General features: G+C 49.6%; 1 protein-coding gene across 2 annotated transcripts in view; it reads right to left on the bottom strand.

Annotated features, from left to right (window-relative positions):
* Nucleotides 1-20728, bottom strand: part of MARK3 (microtubule affinity regulating kinase 3) — a 596913-nt gene that overhangs the window by 118783 nt on the left and 457402 nt on the right. The gene's annotated exons all lie outside the window — the stretch shown is intronic.

Here is a 20728-nt window from a genome sequence, read left to right as displayed (position 1 = left end):
ATGCAACCACAAAATCATTGTCTCATGTACCTCTTAATAGTGGGTACTGGCAAAGAATTCCCCAGATACATACACATGTGCTCATAAGATACTATATGAAAACAGGTCTCCTAGCCTGGTATGTGCCTTTGCAAGCCATAGTAAGGAAAAAGTTAGTTACCAGGAACAACAGTTTTACAGCATGAGACTATTCTAAATTTGCATGCTGTGCTTTAGTCTGCCTTTTAGTAGTTTTCGGGAAATAACTCAATACAAGTTTTTTAGGCATTGGCTACAGGCACAGTGTACATGACTTATGATATCTGCTGTCTGGCCACAATGTGTCACAACCTTCAGATTTGAATTTGCCTGAAGGTCCGAGGGGAGGATCAGAAGTAAGAATATCTCTAATGATTGAAAGCGTTCATTATTCAGAAAGCAGGAGGGTGCCAATGCTATCTAGAATAATCTCAAGCTGCAAACCTACTGTTATAGATAGGTAACCTATTCCCTTTTGCAGCATAAGCACAAGTTACTTACCTTCGGTAACAATATATCTGTAAGAAACAGTAGTTAGTATTAGATTCCTTACCTTAGAATATCCCCAGGCGTCAGACTGGATCCGGAAACATTTGCGTAGCAGTACCCTTGCGCATCGGTAGGCGTCGTCTGCGGCTCCGCGTCGTTGGAGCCGGGATGACGTCGCCGGAGTACTTAAGACGCCGCCCTCGCGCGATGACGTCTGATCTTATACACAGCTTTTCCGCGCCAGAAACGCAGAGCCCTGATAAAAACCAACACTGGTGCAATGAAACTAGGGCCCTGAAAGGGGATGACCGTAACCCTAGATATCGGTTTGCAGAACGGGAGGATGGGTGGGGCGGTAAGGAATCTAATACTAACTACTGATTCTTACAGATATATCGTTACCGAAGGTAAGTAACTTGTGCATCTGAAAGAAACAGGTTAGTATTAGATTCCTTACCTTAGAATAGATACCCCAGCAATACCAACCCCGGTGGTGGGCCTGCGAACCAATGATCACACCAGAAAGTCCCGGAGGACGGAACGGCCAAAGAAGCCATCCCTCCGGATTTGGCTGTCCAGGCAGTAGTGTCTTGCGAACGTGTGCAGCGAGGCCCATGTAGCTGCCGGACAGATGTCCTGCAAGGGGACTCCCCGGCCCAGGGCAGTAGTAGCCGCCGTGGCCCGAGTGGAATGGGCCCTCAGCCCAACATGAGGCTCCTTCTTAGCCAAAGAGTAGCATGCTTTGATGCACAACACGACCCACCGAGAGATGGTTCGTGCGATCCAGATAGTACAGACAGCGCACGGTTTGGGACCAGACGGTGGAGCCGCTCTTTCTCTTTAGAGAGATGCGGAGGCGGAAAGAAGGTGGGCAAGGTGATGAACTGCCCGATGTGGAAGGCTGTGACTACCTTGGGCAGGAAAGAGGGTCTTGTCCGCAACACAACCTTGTCCGGATGGACAGAAAGGAAAGGAGGTTTAGAGGAAAGAGCCTGGAGCTCACTTACCCTCCTGGCAGAGGTGATGGCAACCAGGAAAGCAGTCTTAAGCGTAAGAAGACGGAGAGGACAGTTATGAAGCGGCTCAAAGGGAGCGCACATCAGGTAAGTTAGAACCAGGTTCAAGTCCCACTGGGGCATCACAAAAGGAACAGGGGGGAACATATGAGTGATGCCCTTCAAGAATCTGTTAATAATCGGGGACTTGAACAAAGAAGACTGATCAGGTAGCCTCAAGAAGGCGGAAAGGGCAGAAAGGTAACCCTTGATAGTGCCCAGAGCAGAGCCCTGCTGGGCAAGAGAAAGAAGGAAGAGGAGAACCTCAGAAAGGGGGTCAGAGAGTGGATCCACAGCCTTTGCTGTGTACCATGCCACAAATCTGTTCCACCTGCAGGCCTATACCGACTTTGTGGAGGGACGCCTGGCTGCCAGAATCACATTACAAACTTCAGGAGGCAAGTCAAATGGCCTCAACTGTCGCCGCTCAATCTCCAAGCATGGAGGTGGAGACTGGACAGGTTCGGGTGGAGGACCGTCCCCTGCTGCTGCGACAGAAGGTCCTCCTGAAGAGGCCGACGAATCGTGGGATCGACGGACATGCTGAGTAGCTCTGGATACCAATATCTTCGTGCCCAGTCCGGAGCCACAAGGATAACTTGGGCCCGGTCGCGCCTGATCTTCTTCAGCACTCTGGGCAGAAGTGGTACAGGCGGAAAGGCGTACAACAGACCGCAGCTCCACTCGCGCCGAAAAGCATCTCCGAGCGAGTGCCGCCTTGGAAATTCCAATGCGCAGAACTGATGACATTGCGCGTTCTCTTCTGTGGCGAATAGATCTAACCAAGGCTCTCCCCACTGCTGAAAGAGGCCTTGCGCCACGTCCGAGATCAGACGCCCTTCGTGACCCATCATGCACCGATGGCCGAGTTCGTCCGCCCTGGTGTTCAGCAAACCTGCCAGGTGTTGAACCACCAGGGTCATGCCCAGATGTTCCAGCCACTGCCAGAGGCGCAGAGCCTCCTGGCATAGGGTCCACGACCCCACCCACCCTGTTGCAGTACCACATGGCGGTGGTGTTGTCCGTGAACACCTGCACTACCACTCCCCCAGACAGAGGGGAGGAATGCCTTCAGTGCAAGCCGGATCGCCCGCAGCTCCAAAAGGTTGATATGGAGCTGGGACTCCGCCGGAGACCAGAGGCCTCTGATCTCCGCCTCTCCCAAGTGGCCTCCCCAGCCCTGGAGGGACGCGTTCGTCACAACTACGTGCTCCGGTTGGGGTAGGGAGAGGGATCTGCCGCTGACCCAATCGCGGTCCGTGAGCCACCACTGCAACGGTCTTGCAGTGCCCTCCGAGATCAAGACATGGTCGGACAAGTTGCCCTGATGCTGGGCCCACTGAAACTTCAGGTCCCACTGCAGAGCCCGCATCGGCCACCGGGCGTGATGCACCAGAAGGATGCAGGAGGCCATCAGCCCCAGCGCCAACCAGACCGAGACTCCGGATAACGGCTGAAAGATCGGAATCAGAGCCGGATTATCCAGAACCTGCTGTTCGGGAGGATAGATCCGAAACTGAACAGAGTCTAGAACCGTTCCAATGAAGAGGAGCTTCCGAGAGGGACACACGTGTGACTTCGGCACATTGATGGAGAACCCCAGCAGGTGCAGGAGGTCGGCCGTAGTCTGGAGGTGGCTGACGACTGTCTGGGGCGAGCCCGCCTTCTACAACCAGTCGTCGAGGTAGGAGAAGACTGAAACCCCTAACCTGCGCAGATGAGCTGCGACCACCGCCATCACTTTCGTTAACACCCGTGGGGCGCTGGTAAGGCCGAAGGGGAGCACGGTAAACTGAAAGTGCTCGTGGCCTACCGTGAACTGCAGGTAACGCCGGTGTGCCGGCAGGACGTGGATGTGGATATAGGCGTCCTGCTAGTCCAACGCTTCCATCCAGTCTCCTGGGTCTAGGGTAGCTAAGACCTGAGGTAAAGTCAGCACCTTGAACTTCTTCCGGAGGAAGCCGTTGACGTTCCGTAGGTCCAAGATAGGGCGTAGGCCCCTTTGCCCTTCTTGGGTACCAGAAAGTAGTGGGAGTAACAACCACACCCTACTTTTGGCCCAGGAACGCGCTCGATGGCCCCTTGGCCAAGAGGGCCGTAACTTCCTCTTGTAGAAGTTTCAAGGGATCCCCCGACACGCGGTGGTACTGAGGTGGCATGGCTGAAGGGGACGCCTCGAAGGGGAGGGAGTAGCCCCTTTGGACGATTTGCAGCACCCACCTGTCCGATGTGACAGTGCGCCAGTGGTGGTGGTGATGGCGGACCCTGCCCCCCACTGTGTGGACTGGCCTTGCCGTTGTCCCCGACCGCTGCCACGGCGGTTTCCACATCCGCCGCCGCGCTGGATGGTAGTCTGCGGCCCGTGGCTGGACGGATGTGTGGGGGCGCCCCTTCCTTGGCCACGAAAGTGGTGAAAAGCAGCCGTTTGCTGGCACGGGGCCCGAGATGCCCAAGGACTTGGCCGTAGCCCTGGAGTCCTTAAAGCGCTCAAGCGAATGGTCTGCCTTGTCGCCAAAGAGGCGACAGCCATCAAATGGCATGTCCATAAGGGTGTTTTGGACATCAGCCGAAAAGTTGGCGGACCTCAACTAGGCGTGGCGACGAATCGCCACCGTCGTTGCCATCGCTCTGCCCAGTGAGTCCGTGGTATCCAGCCCACACCGGATGGAATACCGTGCTGCATCTCGACCCTCCGCAAGGGCTTGGGCGAGTTTAGTCCGGACCTCCTCCTGACATTGTGGCAGCACGTCCGCGACCGTGTCCCACAGAGAGTGGGTGTAACGGCCCAAGAGGCATGCGGTGTTGACTGACCGCAATCCCAAACTCAGGGAGGAGAATACCTTCTTCCCGTATTGCTCATACCTCTTGGATTCCCGATCGGGGGGAGCCGACGGGAATGCGGTCTGGGAGTTCGAGGCCTGGATGACCAGGCTCTCGGGGGTGGGGCGGGTGGACAGGAAGCAAGGGTCGCCCGGAGTCGGGCGGTGGTGCCTGGCCACGTTCCTATCTACAGGCAGACCTGTAGCGGGCTTGGACCAAGTGCCCAGAAGAATGTCCGACAAGGCCTCATTAAAAGGCAGCAGAGGCTCGGCCGAGCTTGTCTGTGGTTTAAGGACCTCTGTGAGGAGGTTAGTCCTCCCGGCTGAGACGGGGAGCTCAAGGCCCAAGGCCTTGGCAGCCCTCGTCAGCACCACACTATAGGCAGCCCCCTCCTCCGTAGCCACGGTAGGAGGGGAGACAAAACCAGTGTCGGGCGAAGTGTCCAGACCATTGGCCTCCCCAAACTCACCTGTACAGTCCTGAAAAGACTGACACTCACGTGTTAGAGGGTCCTCGGACCCCTCCCAATCCCCCTCGTCACCCGTCACCTGGCTCAAAGGACGGGGCCGGCTCGTAGAAGTAACATTCTCCCATCTGCGTCGAGAGCGGCGCTGCTCCGGTGCCTAACCCGAATCGAGGGTAGGACCGGGGACGGCGTCGTCCTGGGAGGGCGCCGGGGGCGAAACCCTGGGGGACGGCGCTGGCGAGTTCGTGAGGTTGACCGGCGGCGACCCGGATCCGGTGGGGCCCTGCGGCGTCGGGACCGAAGTCGCCGACTGCATCGGGGCCGAAGCACCCGACGGCGCCGGGCCCGAAGCACCTGGTCCGCTGGGGGACCCAGTCGGGGCCGCTTGGCCCGAAGGCGCTGCGGAACCAGACGGAGGAGTGAGCAACCTCATGGCCATGAGGAAGGCCTCGATCTCCTCCGGCGTCGCATGCTGCCCAGGGACCAGCGGGTATGGAGCAGGCTGCAACGCCTGCGGCTCCGGCGGAGCCGCGGTGTCGCCCGAACCCCCGCGAGCGTCGGGGGGAGTCAGAAGAGCGATGTCGCCTCTTCGACTTCTTGTGCCTCTTACCTGAGGACTTTGAGCGTGAAGACTGATGAAGACTCCCGGAACTTTGGTGACTCCGGCCCCGCGACGGGTCCCTCGACCTTCCGTACCGGGACCTCGAGCGGCGCAGGGCTGACTGCCAGAGCTCGTGTCGCTTGCGGGACCGCTCCCGTCTAGCTTTGGACGTCAGGGCCCGGCAGTCGGAGCAGGACTTGTCGTCGTGGTCTGTGCCCAGACAGTGAAGATACCGGCGATGGGGGTCGGTAACCGACATCAGTCGGCTGCAATCGACGCAGAGTTTGAACCCGGGCATCCCTACCGGTACCGTTGGAGTCGAGAGACTCAAAAAGGATCGAAAAAGTTAGTCAAAAATTGACTAGAGTACAACTTTTTCCGGATCGGTGCTTGCTGCCGCGGAAAAAAGAAGAACTGACGTCAGCGCGTGAGGGCGGCGGCTAAGTACTCCAGTGACGTCATCCCGGTGCCTATGACGCCGACGATGGACGCGGAGCCGCAGACGACGCCTACCAACGCGCAAGGGTACTGCTACGCAAAAGTTTCCGGATCCAGTATGACGCCTGGGGATATTCTAAGGAAAGGAATCTAATACTAACCTTTTTCTTTCATTTTAGAGATTCACATGTTGTGTGTAGATTAAAAAGCAGGACTTGGTCTGGTCCTGCTTTGGACCTGGAGTGGTCAGCGGGAATAATTCACAAACAAGTGTCTCAACACTGTCTGCCCAACTCTTTCTTCTAGTGCCTGAACATCCATACATTAATACTTAGTAAACATATTAACACAAGACCATGTGGCAGCCTTACATTTGTAAGCCAACTAATTGTTTCAAATGAAAATAAGGGAAGCAGATTTTTTTTTAAAAGGCATTGTTCTGGTCTTCGCATCAAATGTGGAGCAAGTGCCTGGAAAAACTGCTTTAACCCAAATTAGTATTGAGCAAATTAAGCAAATATTGTACTTGTAAGGGAATGCCTCTTTTTGGATGGTCAACCCCCAATTAACTTACAGGCCCTTGGTATCATACTACAGACTTATAAGTAAGTTGGCTTATGCCAATTGGCTATAAGCCAATCAACCATAGAAGTTTAAGGGGTCAGAACACTCGCACTGAGGTCTGTTCGCAGGCCTCAATGCACTGTCAGAATTGAAAGACCAGCATCAGTCCAAAACGTAGTGTTAGCCTCATGGACTGCAGCACGTGTTTTGCCAATCTGAGAAGACAAAGTTAAGCGAGACTCCCAGTTTGCCACTGAAGATTGGAAGGACAGTTTAAAACTGCTAACTCGATTTTAGCATTCTAATCAATGACAAGGCACAAAACTCACTTTTTAAGATGTGTAAGTCACCCCTACAGCTGGCCTATTGAGGTCTAAAGCAGGGTGTAGCATATTAAAAATTAGAACATATGTTTAACATGTTCTGGTAGTAAAAACTCACAATTATCGTTGTTTACCAGGAGAGAAATTGGTAGCCCCTCTGGTAAGTAGAGTTGCATGCTGTCACCTCAGGCTGTGCGAACTTCTGAATGAGACTACGAAAGTTGAAACGAGTTACTTTAAGCCAGACTTGATGCACAAGTCAAAATTAATTTAACTTGTTGCCACATTCAACATTTAGAAAGTTGCCACTCTGTTTCCTAGTTTTTCAGTGGCCATTTGCTGAAGCTGGCCATAAGACAAGCTTCTGCCAGTTTGGGGAGATGTGTTAAAGGCTCCAAGGACAGGTAACAATAGAGGCTTGCCAATGGAGGAGGTGTTACATCCTCCAGGCAGGAAGCCACACAAGGTGTTGGCCCAAAAGGAGATCTTCAAAGGGGAAGGGGGAAGTCATCTTTGAAGGGCAAATGGTGAAGACACAAGAGAAATGCTGCTCTTTTGATCAGGTAGACAGGTTGGTGTCGGGGACAGAGAGGGGGGAAAACACTGCCCAAGCCATTTTTTTTTATGGGCGAGTAGCACACAGGTAATCAAAAAGGAGGGAGAAAGAGGCTAAGGCTAGGTTCCGCCTCTTGATTCTAAACTTTAACAATATAACCCATAGTCAATTGATTGTAAGAAGCTAGCCTGTCAGTGAAGTAATAGCAGGTCTTCCCAATTAGGTATGCCTGTTTGGAAAAGAAAATTATTTTCTTTAGTCCCCTCACTCACCAGAGGTTGCCCTTAGGTGACATGCTTTATCATTGGGGCTTCCCAAGCATCTACTGCTTGGGGCGTGCTGCGACTTGCGAAGGATATGTAGGAGCACTTTTGTTTGAAACTATGTGTGGTGCGGTATATGGTGGAGTGGTAATTAGTGTGAGTTAAAAATACCTAGCTAGTAAGCCAACAAATTTATTCTTGCCTCTAATTGGTATGCTAAAAAGGGGGTTAGATATAGGATTTAGATCATTAATGTGGTCAAATGCCTGGTTATCTTGTCAACATGTTTCAAGGTGTCCCCTGCACCTTTTCTTCAGACCACATGCGGACCAGCCCCATGTATGCCACTCCGGTTGTGAAACTAGAAATGAGGTAAACAATTAAATGGAAAGACACACCTAATGTGTGTATCTATCTTGTATACATATGGTTTAGTGATGAATCCGTAGTATTTGGGAAGATACGGCCGCTGTGGGACAACTAGGTTCTGAGAAGACGGAGGGATGTCGAGCCAATGATCTACAGGCCCCTCCACCCAGGCGGACCATGGGGCATATTATTGCTAATACCCATATACTACGGATTCATCCCCAATACAATGTGCAAATAGCACATTGGGGAACAGTGCAGGCATCATTTGGGAATTACATATAGGGGAAACAAGTGTCTTCCATCATTACAAATTGACTACTCCTCCAAGAGGGCACCCGCTTCTCTATATTTTCGCCAGGGCACCCATACTTTCTTCCATTTTTTCGTGCACCCCCTGCTTTTGTATACCATTTCCTACGCTCTTTGGCACCAGCGAGGTCCCGCTGCCAATCCTTCCATAGAGGGGGCACCCGCACCCCCCCATACCCTAGCACCCGCACCCTCCCCATACCCTAGCAATATTCACTTTCGCTACCCCTGCAGCCAGGGCCAGCCAAAACTCCACATATCTCGACCAGTCATTGTCCCCTTTGATTCGCAAAAGAAGCCCCGCACCCCCCCCCATACCCTAGCACCCGCTCCCTCCCCATACCCTAGCAATATTCACTTTCGCTACCCCTGCAGCCGGGGCCAGCCAAATCTCCACATATCTTGCCCAGTCATTGTCCCCTTTGATTCGCAAAAGAAGCCACTTCCGATCCATCGGGATCAGCATGCCCTCTACCCTACACATTGTATTTGTAACTGTCACACAGAATGAACTGATCACCGGATACTCCCATATGATATGGAAGATTGAGCCCTCTTGTTGACAACCTCTCACACAAGAGCGTCGACTGACACCTTCCCCATGTATACAGGTGGGTGCGAGGATAGTATGTGCGATGAAGCATTTTTTAAACTGCACGAGCCTAAACCTAGAACGGATAGCAATCTCCCTGGGCCCCTGGAGCGCATCTTGCCAATCTTCCTCATCGAGGCTCCCAAGGTCCCGGGCCCAGGCCGCTCTCAGGCTAGCCAAGGGATCGGGTATAGTGTTTATCAATTGCCGGTAAATTGTGGATGTGGGTTTCTCCGCAATGAGATCGAGTAACAAACGATCTTCCATTGGGGAGTAATCCAGGATTACTGTACCACTTGGTATGTGGGAGAGTAGGGAATGCTGGAGGCGTATGTACTGATATCTCTGTGAGGAATGTAAGCTGTACTCTGACGATATTCAAAAGTACGGATGGCATCCCCTTTCCCCTAAGTAATCAATGCCTATCTGCTGCCACCCCTTGAACCCTGTTTACGTTGTTACTTCCCTCAACAGTTCCCCCTGCCAAACTGGAGTTCTCCCAGTTAACTTGCCAGCTCAGCCCAGGTGCCAATTTGCCTCCAGCCAGCACTGGAAGACTACCCTAGTGTGGTCCAACCACAACTTCTGAGGTCTACGGCATACAGGAGAGTTTCACAAGCTCCCCGTGGCATGACCATTCTGTCCACCCTATGGGCGGGTTCGTCCCTTTCTGTGTACACCCAATCATTGACCACCTGCAATTGTGACGCCCAGTAGTATAATTGAACATCTGGGACAGCCAACCCCTCGTCATACACCCCCCAGTGTAATTTGTGTAGCGCTATCCTGGGGGACCGTCTGTCCCATAACAAGGTCCGCACCGCCTGTGAGATCTGTTTGAATACACTCGTGGGTATCGGATATGGGGCGTTCTGCCGATCATACAGTAGTCTTGGCAGTGTGAGCATCTTGAACAAGGCCGTCCTATCCATAAGAGAGCGGGAGAGTGCACCAGTGGGCCATGTCGGCTTGCAGGCGAGTCAGCTGGGGCTCGAGATTCCTATTGGAAGAACTCCTGTCTATCGCGCGTTATATACACCCCTAAATACTTGAATCCCTCCAGGACCACCGGTGCAGAGCACCTAGACGGGACTCGAGGGGGAGAACCAGACAGGGGAAAAAAATCACTGACTTCGACCAATTAATGGTATAGCCAGAGTAGCTGGCGAACAACTCGAATAAGTTTACTACTTGGGCAATCGAGTGGTATGGCTTTGCCAGATAGAGGATGATGTCATCTGCGTGTAGATATACGCACTTCCCATTCACCTGTTGCTGCTAGTCCCCAAATCGAGGGGGCTCTCCTGATCCAGTGGGCCAGGGGCTCCAGCTCCAGGGCGAAGAGGAGAGGGGACAGAGGGCATCCCTGCCTTGTCCCCCTCTGCAGGAAAAAGGCCCTAGATACGGCCAGTTAACCCCTACCCAAGCTGACGGTCGTTCGTATAGGAGCCGTACCCAGCTACAGAAGATCGGTCCAAAGCCCAGCCACTGAAGTACCATAAACAAGTAGTGTCATTCTATGCTATCAAAGGCCATTGATGCGTCAATCGCCATCAATGCCGTCTGGGTGTCTCCAACATCCTCAGTTATATACAGAACCCCATAGAGACGCCGAAGGTTATGACGAGTACTTCTGCAGGGCATAAAGCCGGATTGGTCCACATGGACCAAATCTGTAACCACCGATAGTATACGATCCACCAGGACTTTGGCAAGAGCCTATGCTTCCACATTGAGCAAAGAGATCGGCCAGTATGAGGCACATTGGTCTGCTGGTTTCTCTGCCTTGTGAATCACCACGATCATGGCCTCTCTCTGGTCAGGGGGCAAGTAACCACGCTCTCGCGCCTCGTTGAGCATCCCGAGCATAGGGGCGGTCACGATCGAGGCTGGTCTTTTATAGATTTCGATAGGAAGCCCATTTGGACCAGAGGCTTTACCAGACTGAAGGGAGTTGAGCGCCTTACCGAGCTCTTCTACTGTGACATCTGCCTCCAGGCGTTCCCCACATTTCCTCAGTTAGCATGGGAAGCGCGAAGTCCCTCAAGAAATCCACGCAATCCTCTTCAGTTCTAGTGCACACAGGTGAGTACACTCAAAATGAGCCGGAAAGGCCTCTGATATGTCTGTGCTGGACGAGCATTGTGTGTCCTCACGGTACTATTGAAAAGATGAGAATTCTGGTGTGCTTTTGGTACCATGTAGTAAATAGTTTCCATTTTGCACAGTCACCTATTTATTTGGCCAGCCAGAAACCCATACTCCTTCTGATGCTTCACTTTCCTGTGTTGTACAGGCCAAATATTAAGACCTCTTAAGGCTGTCAAATTGAGTGACTTTGGGTCTGGGTGTCTGCATTTCCGTGTTGCAATGTAAGTAGTAAGCTGCGATTGATAAAAGAAACAAATGCAGATGAAATGTTCCAAAGGAAGGTGACAGGATGGTGTGTAGACCTTAATACGAAACAAGTTTTAATTTTAATGGGAGTGGTGAGATATTTCTGGGAGACCGACTTTCGGTACCTGGTCAAACACTAACGAATGAGTAGGTTGCAAAGGAATATCGGAATGGAGCTGTAAAAGGCTCTGTGTATTAGGCACTCTTAACTTCTGATGTACTCTGACAGACAGGAGTTAACTGGAGCAAAAATTATGGATGACTTGCCTAGATTGTTGCAATGACTATCAATATGTCATTTGCGATTCCTTGCATTCGTTCACCCCAATCCCACCATTAGAATGATGGAGGGAAACATTAATGCAAACACTACTGACGACCTGATCTAAAGTACAATGCCCATAGATGCAAATTTTATTATGGTCACCCCCAGTTTTTGCCACTGGTTCTGAGATTTTTTGACTGATGTGCACTGGGTCCCTGCTAACCAGGCCGCAGAACCAGTGCTCTTTCCCAAAAACAAATTAAAATGGTCTAATTGGCACACACTTTGGCATCCCTACTAAGTTTCTAGTAAGTGGTACCCTTTTGGTTGCTTTTCATGGCTCTCCAGTACTCCTTTTAGGTCGACAGGATCTGAATTCCTAGTGCTAGGGGCTCCCCTAAAAACTAGTTTCAGGGGGTATTAGGGGAGTGTAGACTAGTAGCCAATTGGGCTACTTAGTCCTAGGGTCACTACACCCCCTATCTGACCACTTCCTGTGGGAAGTGAACACAACCCAGTCCCAGAGTTCCTATGTTTGCCATCACAAAGATGGCAGACTGGGAAATTGTGTCTTCACTTCAGGTAACCCACTTATGGGGTGGAACTAGCCTGAAGGTGAACACGCCTCTATGACTACTAATGTTCCCGCCTATCTAGGCACCAAATGAGCCCTAGTCAGGGGGGGTCAGCATCCACTTCTGTGAGGGAAGACAGATTTTCATACCAAAGGCGGTGGGCTCTTCAAAGCTCCCTGCCTTAGAATGCAAATTCACAGGTCATCCTTTGGGAGGAGGTTTAAACACCCTCTGCCAAAGCAGGCTTTGTTCTTGACCTATGAGAGCAAAGGACCTCACCCTTGGGCGTCAGAAACTCGTCTGGTGTGGCAGGAGGGGTAAGACCAGTCAGTCAGCATACCAGTAGTTGGTAGGTTTTCAGGGGGCACGTCTCAGGTGCCCTCTGGGTGCATGTATTAATATATCCAACACTGGAATCAGTGTGGGTTTATTAATATGAGATGTTTGATACAAAACATCCCTGGTTTCAGTGAAGCCATCATGTAGCTGGGGAACTACCTTTTACCAGTGTTCAGCAGATGTTTTAAATTGGCTTCACTGATCACTAGTATTGGCAGTAATAGAACTGACCAGCACAGGAGCATATCGTCTCATGCAGGTATGCTCATACATGCAGTATAGTGCACCCGCCCTTAAGGCTATAAGGCCTGCTGTATGAGTGACTTATCTATCCAGCATGCAGTGTCTGCAGACATGGCACACAGGTTGTGTGTCATGTGCGTTTTCACTTTTTTCTGCACCAAGACACGCAGTCTGTATGGCTTAGGTGAGGGGTCCCTTAGGCTGGCACAGTATGTGCTGCAGCTCCTTATGGACCCTCTTCGGTATCACAGGCCCTAGGTACCAGGGATACCATTTACTAGGGACTTAAGAAGGTGCTAAAGGTATTGCCAATTGGGGTACAACTGCAAACGTTTTGGGAAAGAGATCTGGCACTGGGGACCTGGTTAGCCGGAACCCAGTGCACATCCAGTCAAAATCACATCAAATACCAAGTAAAGAGTGGGGATGTCCATGTGAAAAGGGGCACTTTCCTACACAGACTTTTTCGAGTGATGCTCTTCGCAGGAGGGTTGTCTCCAGGTTGGAGCACCCACAATAGAGGCATAAAGTGTGAGAATTCTGTATCTGCCTATCAATAGCCACACTAAGTAGTGATCAGGAAGCAAAATATAAGGCTGGCCACACCTAAAGGACCCTTCATGTTCTGAACAAGAGACTGCAGTCCTATCCTTCACCGCACCATCGGCCAAATGACACTGCTCAGCGACTCTTGCAGCAAAAGAACCTAATCTGAAACATGCCCCCTATTTTATGTTTCAGTGCCAATGACAGCAATATATTTCTACTGTCTAAGAAAACAACCACACCTCTATCTTGTGAACATGAACAGGAAAAGGCCTTCCAAGAGGGAATCCATGTGCCCCCACAACACTAGTTCATTCATACACACAATGTATACATTACGCAGGTCACACACAAACCTACACGCAAACATGCACAGGAGCAGTAGTCTTAGGAGCAGGGTTAGAGTGCAGCATTAGATCTTTAAATGAGCAAATCTCCACTTCTATGACAAAAAGGTCAGGTCACAACTATGATTTATAAAATATGGTACGCTGCCACTACTGTCGAACATACTAAAACCATTAAACCATTAGTTCACTGTCTAACCAACAACAGCACATTGTGTACATCTCTCCAAGTCCAGAACCTTTCTCATGTCAAACGTAAAGCCTGGGACTTTAAGCACATGCTAGATTAGTACAAGAGTAGATAGGGTTAAAAATCAAAAACCAGAATGCTAGAAACTTACAGCTGGGTACTCAGCGAAGAGGAGCACAACTGTACACCATGCAGTGGATATTCGGGTCCTAACACATGTTCAGGTTATGAAAATCAACTGTGGTTTAGCACTGTTTTTTTACCATATCATACATTCACATCGATTAATATAATAAATTAGATTTAAAGCAATCCAATGTATACATGTTTTCCTGGCCATCGCTCAAGAGGTGGTGCTCCAGATATCTGCCATCGCTACACATGTTGCTGCCCACTAAGATTACTACTGTACAGAATTCATGTTACAATTGTAATCACTAAAGATGCTTGAGAACTACTTTTTTATTTTTATGAAGGATCATTACTATACTGCTGCATAAGAGGCACGAACAGCTTACATAAGTTTCTATCTACTTGGGGAATAAAATACACAGTCTGTTTTTTCATGATGTAGAGGTTTTATCCTGAAACTCATGAATACACTATCATGAACAAGTTACTGACCTTTGGAAAAACGTGTTCTGATCCAGACGCAATCTAACCACAGATTCCTCACCTTCGAATATTCCCCAGGCATCTGACTGGATCTGGAAAATATGGAGCAGTACCTCTGTGCGTGGTGGGTGGCATTGATTGGCTCCATCCGCATCTGAAGTGATGTGTGCAGTGCCTAAATAGGCGCCAGCACAGCAAGCTGACAATTTTCTTTTGTGACTATTTCCGTACTAAAAGCGCGTACTCACTTTAGACTGAGTGTTTGACCGGTGTGCAGAATCTAACAAAATGTTAGGGTGAAGAGCCCATTTCGCAGAACTGGGAGTGTGAGCAGGTCGTGAGAAATCTGCGGTTAGATATTCTACCAGAAAAAGCGTTACTGAAGGTAAGTAACTTGTTCTTCTAATAGCGAATTATAACCACAGATTCCACACATCAGAATTGATATCAAAGCAATACCTCCCCAGAGGTGGGTATTCAAATGGCTCAAACCAAGAAGTCCTGGAGGACCAAAAGGGTAAATGCCTGTCCTGACTGACCCAACAACCCAAGAAGTAGTGCTTCATTAACATGTGGAGGGACCCACACAACAGCTTGGCAGATGTCCAGGACAGACAACCCTCATACTAAGGTAGTAGTAGTAGTAGCAGTCTTGGCCCTGGTGGAATGGGACAGCAAGCCCTCAGGAGGCTGATTTTTAACTAAGGTATAGCAGATCTTTATGCTGAGTACACTCCATCAAGAGATGGTCATATACTAAAATGCCTTGCCTGTTTTCAATCCAGTGAAGCCATTAAAGACCTGATCGTCCAACAAATGTTCTTTGGTATGATCGACATAGATAGAAAGAGCTCTCTTTGGGCCCAGGCGGTGGAGTCTTTCCTCCTACTTAGAAGTATGAGGTGGGGCGAAAAATGTGGGGTGTGATGTTCTGGCCAACATGAAAGGGGGTGATCACATTCCGCAGAAAAGAGGCAGGTGTCAGAAGAACTGGTTTGCCTGGGTAAAAGTTGGTATTATGAAGGGTAATTGGAAGAGCTTGAAACTCACTGACTCTCCTGGCAGATGTAATGGCCAAGAAGAAGGTCATCTTGAAGGTTAGGAGTCTGAGCTGACAACTATGCAGGGATCAAATGGGGAGCCCAACCAAAGGCCTTGTCAGGTTAAAGGTACCACAAACAGTAAAACCTCAGACAAGGGGTTTCAAAAAGAGTCAGCATTACGGGCAGAGCACCAAGTCACATATTTGTCCCACCAGAGGACATATACGTGATCTTTGTTGAGGGCCGCCAAGATGACATCACAGTCCTTAGGAAGCAGATCAGAGGCATTCAACTACCGCCACTCAATCTCCACGCATAAAGGTGGAACATGCACTAGTTCAGATACAGAACCCTGCCCTGCGATAGACGGTCCTCCTGAAGAGGCATCCGGATTGGAGGATAGATGCTCAAGAGTTTGGGATAGCAGACTCTCCTCCAGTCTGGAGCCACTAGGATGACTTGGGCCAGGTTGGTCCTGATCTTCTTGAGAACTCTGGGCAAGAGCAGTATCAGTGGAAAGGGGTACAAGGACTTCCAGGTTCCAGTCTAAATGGACCGTTTCTCTGAGCAAAAGCCGCTTTGGAAACTTCAAAGTGGAGAAAAACTGACATTGCACTTTCTCAGAGGTGGCGAATAGATCGAGCCAAGATTCTCTCCATTCTCACAAGAGATCTTGAACCACCTGCAGTTATAGACACCATTCATGATCCACAAGGCATCAGTGGCTTAGTTTGTCTGCCCTGGCGTTCAGAGATCCCATCAAGTGCTGCACAGCCCAGACGATATCCTGTCGCTTCAGGCAGATACAGAGTACCCACGTCTCCGGGTAGTCAACAACCCCACTCTGCCCTGTTTGATGTAATACCACATGATGGTAGTGTAGTCTGTGAACACCGGAACTAGCCTTCCTTTGATGGATGGGAGAAAGGCTTTCAATGGCAAGCGAATTGCCCTCAGCTGCAGAACATTGATGTGAAGCTGGGACTCCACCAGAGACTAGAGTCCTCGGATCTCCACCTCTCCCAGTTGGCCGTCACAATGCATAAGCGATGCATCAGTCACCACTGAGTTCCAGTTGGGAAAGGGAGATGGGTTTGCTACTAGACAAATCTTGGTTCGTTAGCCACCACTGCATATCTTCTCTAGCCTTCTTCAAAATCTGGACCAGGTCAGAGAGATTTCCCTGATGCTGAGCCCACTGGGATTACAGGTTCAACTGCAGAGCCAGCAAGTGCCATCTTGCGTGCTTCACTAAGATGATGCAGCAGACCATTAGACCCAGCAGCCTCAGAGTTAGTCTCATCAAAATCCAGGACAGAGGTTGAAACATCGGGATCATAGCCAAAATGTCCTGGACTCTCCGCTCCGGAGGGTAGGTAACTGCACTGTGTCCAGATTAGCTCAGATGAAAGGGAAAGAGTCAGGTGTAACTTCGGCAAGTTGAGAGTCAACCCGAGCAAATGTAGGTGGTTCGCCACTCTCTGGAGGTGGGTGACAACTACCTGGGGTGAGCCCACTTCAGCAGCCAAGTCAGGGTAGGGGAAAACAGGGACACCTGATCACCAAAGATGTGCTGCAACCACCATCATCACTGGGGTACTGGTAAGGCTCAAAAGGAGCACAACGAACTGGAAATACTCATGGCCTACTGTAACTCGATGGTAACGCCTCTGGGCTTGCAGGAGAGGGATGTGAAAATAAGAGTCCTTCAAGTTCAACACTATCATCCAGTCTCCAGGGTAGACAATATCTGAGCCAAGGTGAGCATCTCTAATTTCTCTTTCTCAGGAATGTTTTGAGAGGGCGCAGATCTAGTATGAGGGCAGAGACCTCAGTCCTTTTTCGGCACCTGAAAGTAGTGAGAAGAGCAACCACATTCTACTTGTGGTGCTGGCACCCTCTCAATGGCTCCCATGGCCAACAGAGCCTGCACTTCCAGATGGAGCAAGAAGAGATGGTCCTCCATCACCCATTCTGGAGATGGAGACAAAGGCAGAAGGGTTTTTAAAAAGTGAAGGGCCTAGACCCTCAGTATCATGGAGAACATGCCAAAGGGGCATAGAACCAGCGGCAGCCGAAGGGATGGGGGATTGGACAACACACTGGCTTTGGTTCCCACGTCTTCTGCTGAAGCTGTGTCCAAGGTCATGAAAACGCTGGGAGGCTTGGTGACCTTGGGGGTATGACTGATACTGTGGGTACAACTAGGAACCTCTACCACAGCCTCAGAAGGGAGCAAAAGGTGGAGTGTGGCTGGCACAATGCCTGGAAGAAAGCCAAAGATCTGGTGGTAGCCTGACCCTTGTTAAAGATCTCAAGCACTGAATCGGCTTTTTCACCGAACATGTGAGAGCCGTCGAAGGGCAAGTATAACAAACATCTAGACACCCCCTGAAAAGCTAGTTGCTCAGAGCTAGGTGTGGCGTGGTGCTACTGTGGAGGCGACAGCTCTAAGAGTTAATCAGTGGTGTCTAACCCACACAGGATGGAAAACTTTGTTGTGTCTCCGTCATCAATAATGGCCTGGTTCAGTATGGCTTGCTCCTTGTGAGGTCGTGTATTACGTGGTGTGGATGTGTAACCTTACCATGTAATACACTACTAACTCTTTTAGGGCTAGTCAGGTTTTGTTTGTCAATACATAGCTCGTCCCCCGAGTAGCTGCGGCTCTGAGCAGTCAGGCTTGCACAAAGGAGCAAGTCTAAAGCATTTAAAACAGCACCAAAACAATTGAAGGAGATAGTAACTTGACACTCAAGAAATCTGAAACCATTTTATAATAATATATCATACTTATATGTATTTATGGACAACAAAAAGAAAAAGATCCACTGAAGGGTTCCAAAGATATAGATTTTACAGGAAACAGTAAATCAGAACTTTCAAATCAACCAAGAACAAGCACGTGCATTGTATTTGACACTTTGAAAATTTTCAGCAAAAGCTTTTACAGGTTGGTATGTGGTTACTCACAGTGACTCTGGGCGACCAACTCCGGCAAGGAGCCAGTCAAGGGAACCAGCAAGGTCCAACAAAACAGTTACCTCCTCAAAAAGAGCAGTCTCCAGTCCAGTCTCAGCACCAGTGGCTCCTTGCCCACCGACTTCTATGGGGTGGTCCTGATGCAAGGTATACAGAATGCTGAAGATGCTGTGCAGTTGAACAGGGTTCTTCGACTAACTACTCCTCAGTCCAAGCTGCAAACAGAAGTCAGCTAACGTCACTGCTTCAAATTGGGCTCAGATGAGGACTTCTCCACAAGCAGGACACAGCAGGTCTTTTCCTTTGCTATTCCAAATAGCATCATGTACAGTCCTATTTCGGCTCAGCATCTTCTTCGCTGGTTTCAAGATCAGCAGGGTGGTCCTTGAGTCCTCTTCTTCCAGTGAAGTGAGATCTGATTTTTATGCCCTGGAAATGGCCTAATGGAGGTCACAGTCACTAGTCAATGCTCACCAAGCCTGATGACAAGTTCCTGTAAAGTATGGCATCAAGCTATCCCAGATGCTTCTATACTGCCCACTCTTAATATGGAAGAACCCCTCTTGGTATTGAGAGCTTGATATCTCGCCCTAGGGGTGTGCCTACCACTGGAGTACCATCTCATGCAAAAACAGTTTGGCAATAGTTTTCCTCCTATGTCCCAACGGCCAGACTATCTACCTACAGAGTGGGGCAGCCCCTCCAATGTGTGCTTTCTCCTTGCCCTTTAAAGGAGGCTTCCGCATGAAGCTTCTTGCCATAAAGAGGTAACACCTCCTCCAGTGGTAGGCCTTTATTGTTACCTTTCCTGGGAGTCATTCACACGTCTCCCCATGAGGGCAGAAGGCTGTCTCATAGCCAGCCTCAGTAAATGGCCACTGGAAGGCTGGACCGCAGAGTGCCAACTTTCTAAAAGTTGCATTCATTTAAACTTAGGCATCAAGTCAGGCTTAATACGATAAGTTGTTTGATGCCTTGAAGTACCAACTTTGGTAGTCTCATTCAAAAGTTAGCACTGTTGAGTTGTTAGCATGCAACTCTCAACTTGCTAATGAGGCTTCCAATATCCTTCCCAGTAAAAAAGTAAAATCTAGTTTGTACTGCTAAAACAAGTTCAACACAAGTTCTTTACTAATATGTGGCACCCTGCCTGAGGACTCGATAGGCCTGCTGCAGGGGTGACCTACACACATAAGAAAGAGTTTGGGCTTTGCCATTGCTTAAAATACAAAATCGAGTTAGCTGTTTAAAACTACCTTCCAGTCTGTAATGGCAGATTGGGAGCCATGTTTTACCTTATCCCACTCAGGGTGGCACAATAAGTCCTGCAGTCACTGAGGGGGACTCTCGAACTTACAGGCCCGGACTACGCCTTGTACCATATACTAGGGACTTGCAAGTAAGTTAAGCTATGCCAATTGGGTATAAGCCAACCAACTTGTACCTTTTTAAGGGTCACAGCAAAGGTACTGACTTCTGCTTAGCAGAGCAAAGGGCATTTAGGGGCCAATACGACAGTACCAAGCCGTCAAAATGTGGGCAAACAGTAAGAGTGAAACCTGCACTAAGCTTGTTTCCTTACAGTCTTCTTCCTAGACCATGCAAACACATTGGCGACAGAGTGCCAAAAGATATGGGAGTATCGGCCCAAGAGGCATGTGATGCTCAACAACCACAAAACTAGACAAGGTGTCCAGCGTCTTGGATTTCGAGTTCGGAGCAGCGGTGGGGAATGCCCTGGGATAAAGAGTCTACGTTGAAATATGGTTGACCTTACGTGCCGCTGTTAAAAGCCTGGATTGGCAGCAGAAGGCATTTGAAACTGTGGAATAAAGTATTTTGGCGCAACCATGCTGTCTCTGGAGTGGTTAAATATAAAGGAAAGTGGATGAAATAAGGATTGATAAAATTATTGGCAAACAACGATAAAAATGGATAAATTGTGATGAAGAGGTGTACTTTCAAGGAATCTTTTTCTCTCGTTAACGCAGTGCGACAGATGGGTGCATACTGAAGCACCCTTTTTGGCTATACTGGGATAAAGTGTGTCAGTCAAGCCCTGCACCCAAGTTGTACACCATAGGAACAATGGAAAGCATAAGGGCTGCCATTGCCTAGGCATGCACATATGGATGATGTATACAAAAGCAAACTGCACCACTCATGTGTGACCCTTAGGAATGACACCTCTTTCCTTTTTATTATTTTACTTTTTTAACTACCGAAGATAGTGGATGTCACTTGGATCAGTAAAAACTATTTTTTTTAAATGACATTTTATTTAACATTGCAGAGCGGGCAGGCTGCAAAAGGCAACTGT

The sequence above is a fragment of the Lissotriton helveticus genome, chromosome 9 (genome assembly GCF_964261635.1).
Source record: "Lissotriton helveticus chromosome 9, aLisHel1.1, whole genome shotgun sequence".
NCBI classification, from domain to species: domain Eukaryota; kingdom Metazoa; phylum Chordata; class Amphibia; order Caudata; family Salamandridae; genus Lissotriton; species Lissotriton helveticus.
Note: the sequence above shows the minus strand (reverse complement) of the source record. Positions and strands in the feature narration are given on the sequence as shown.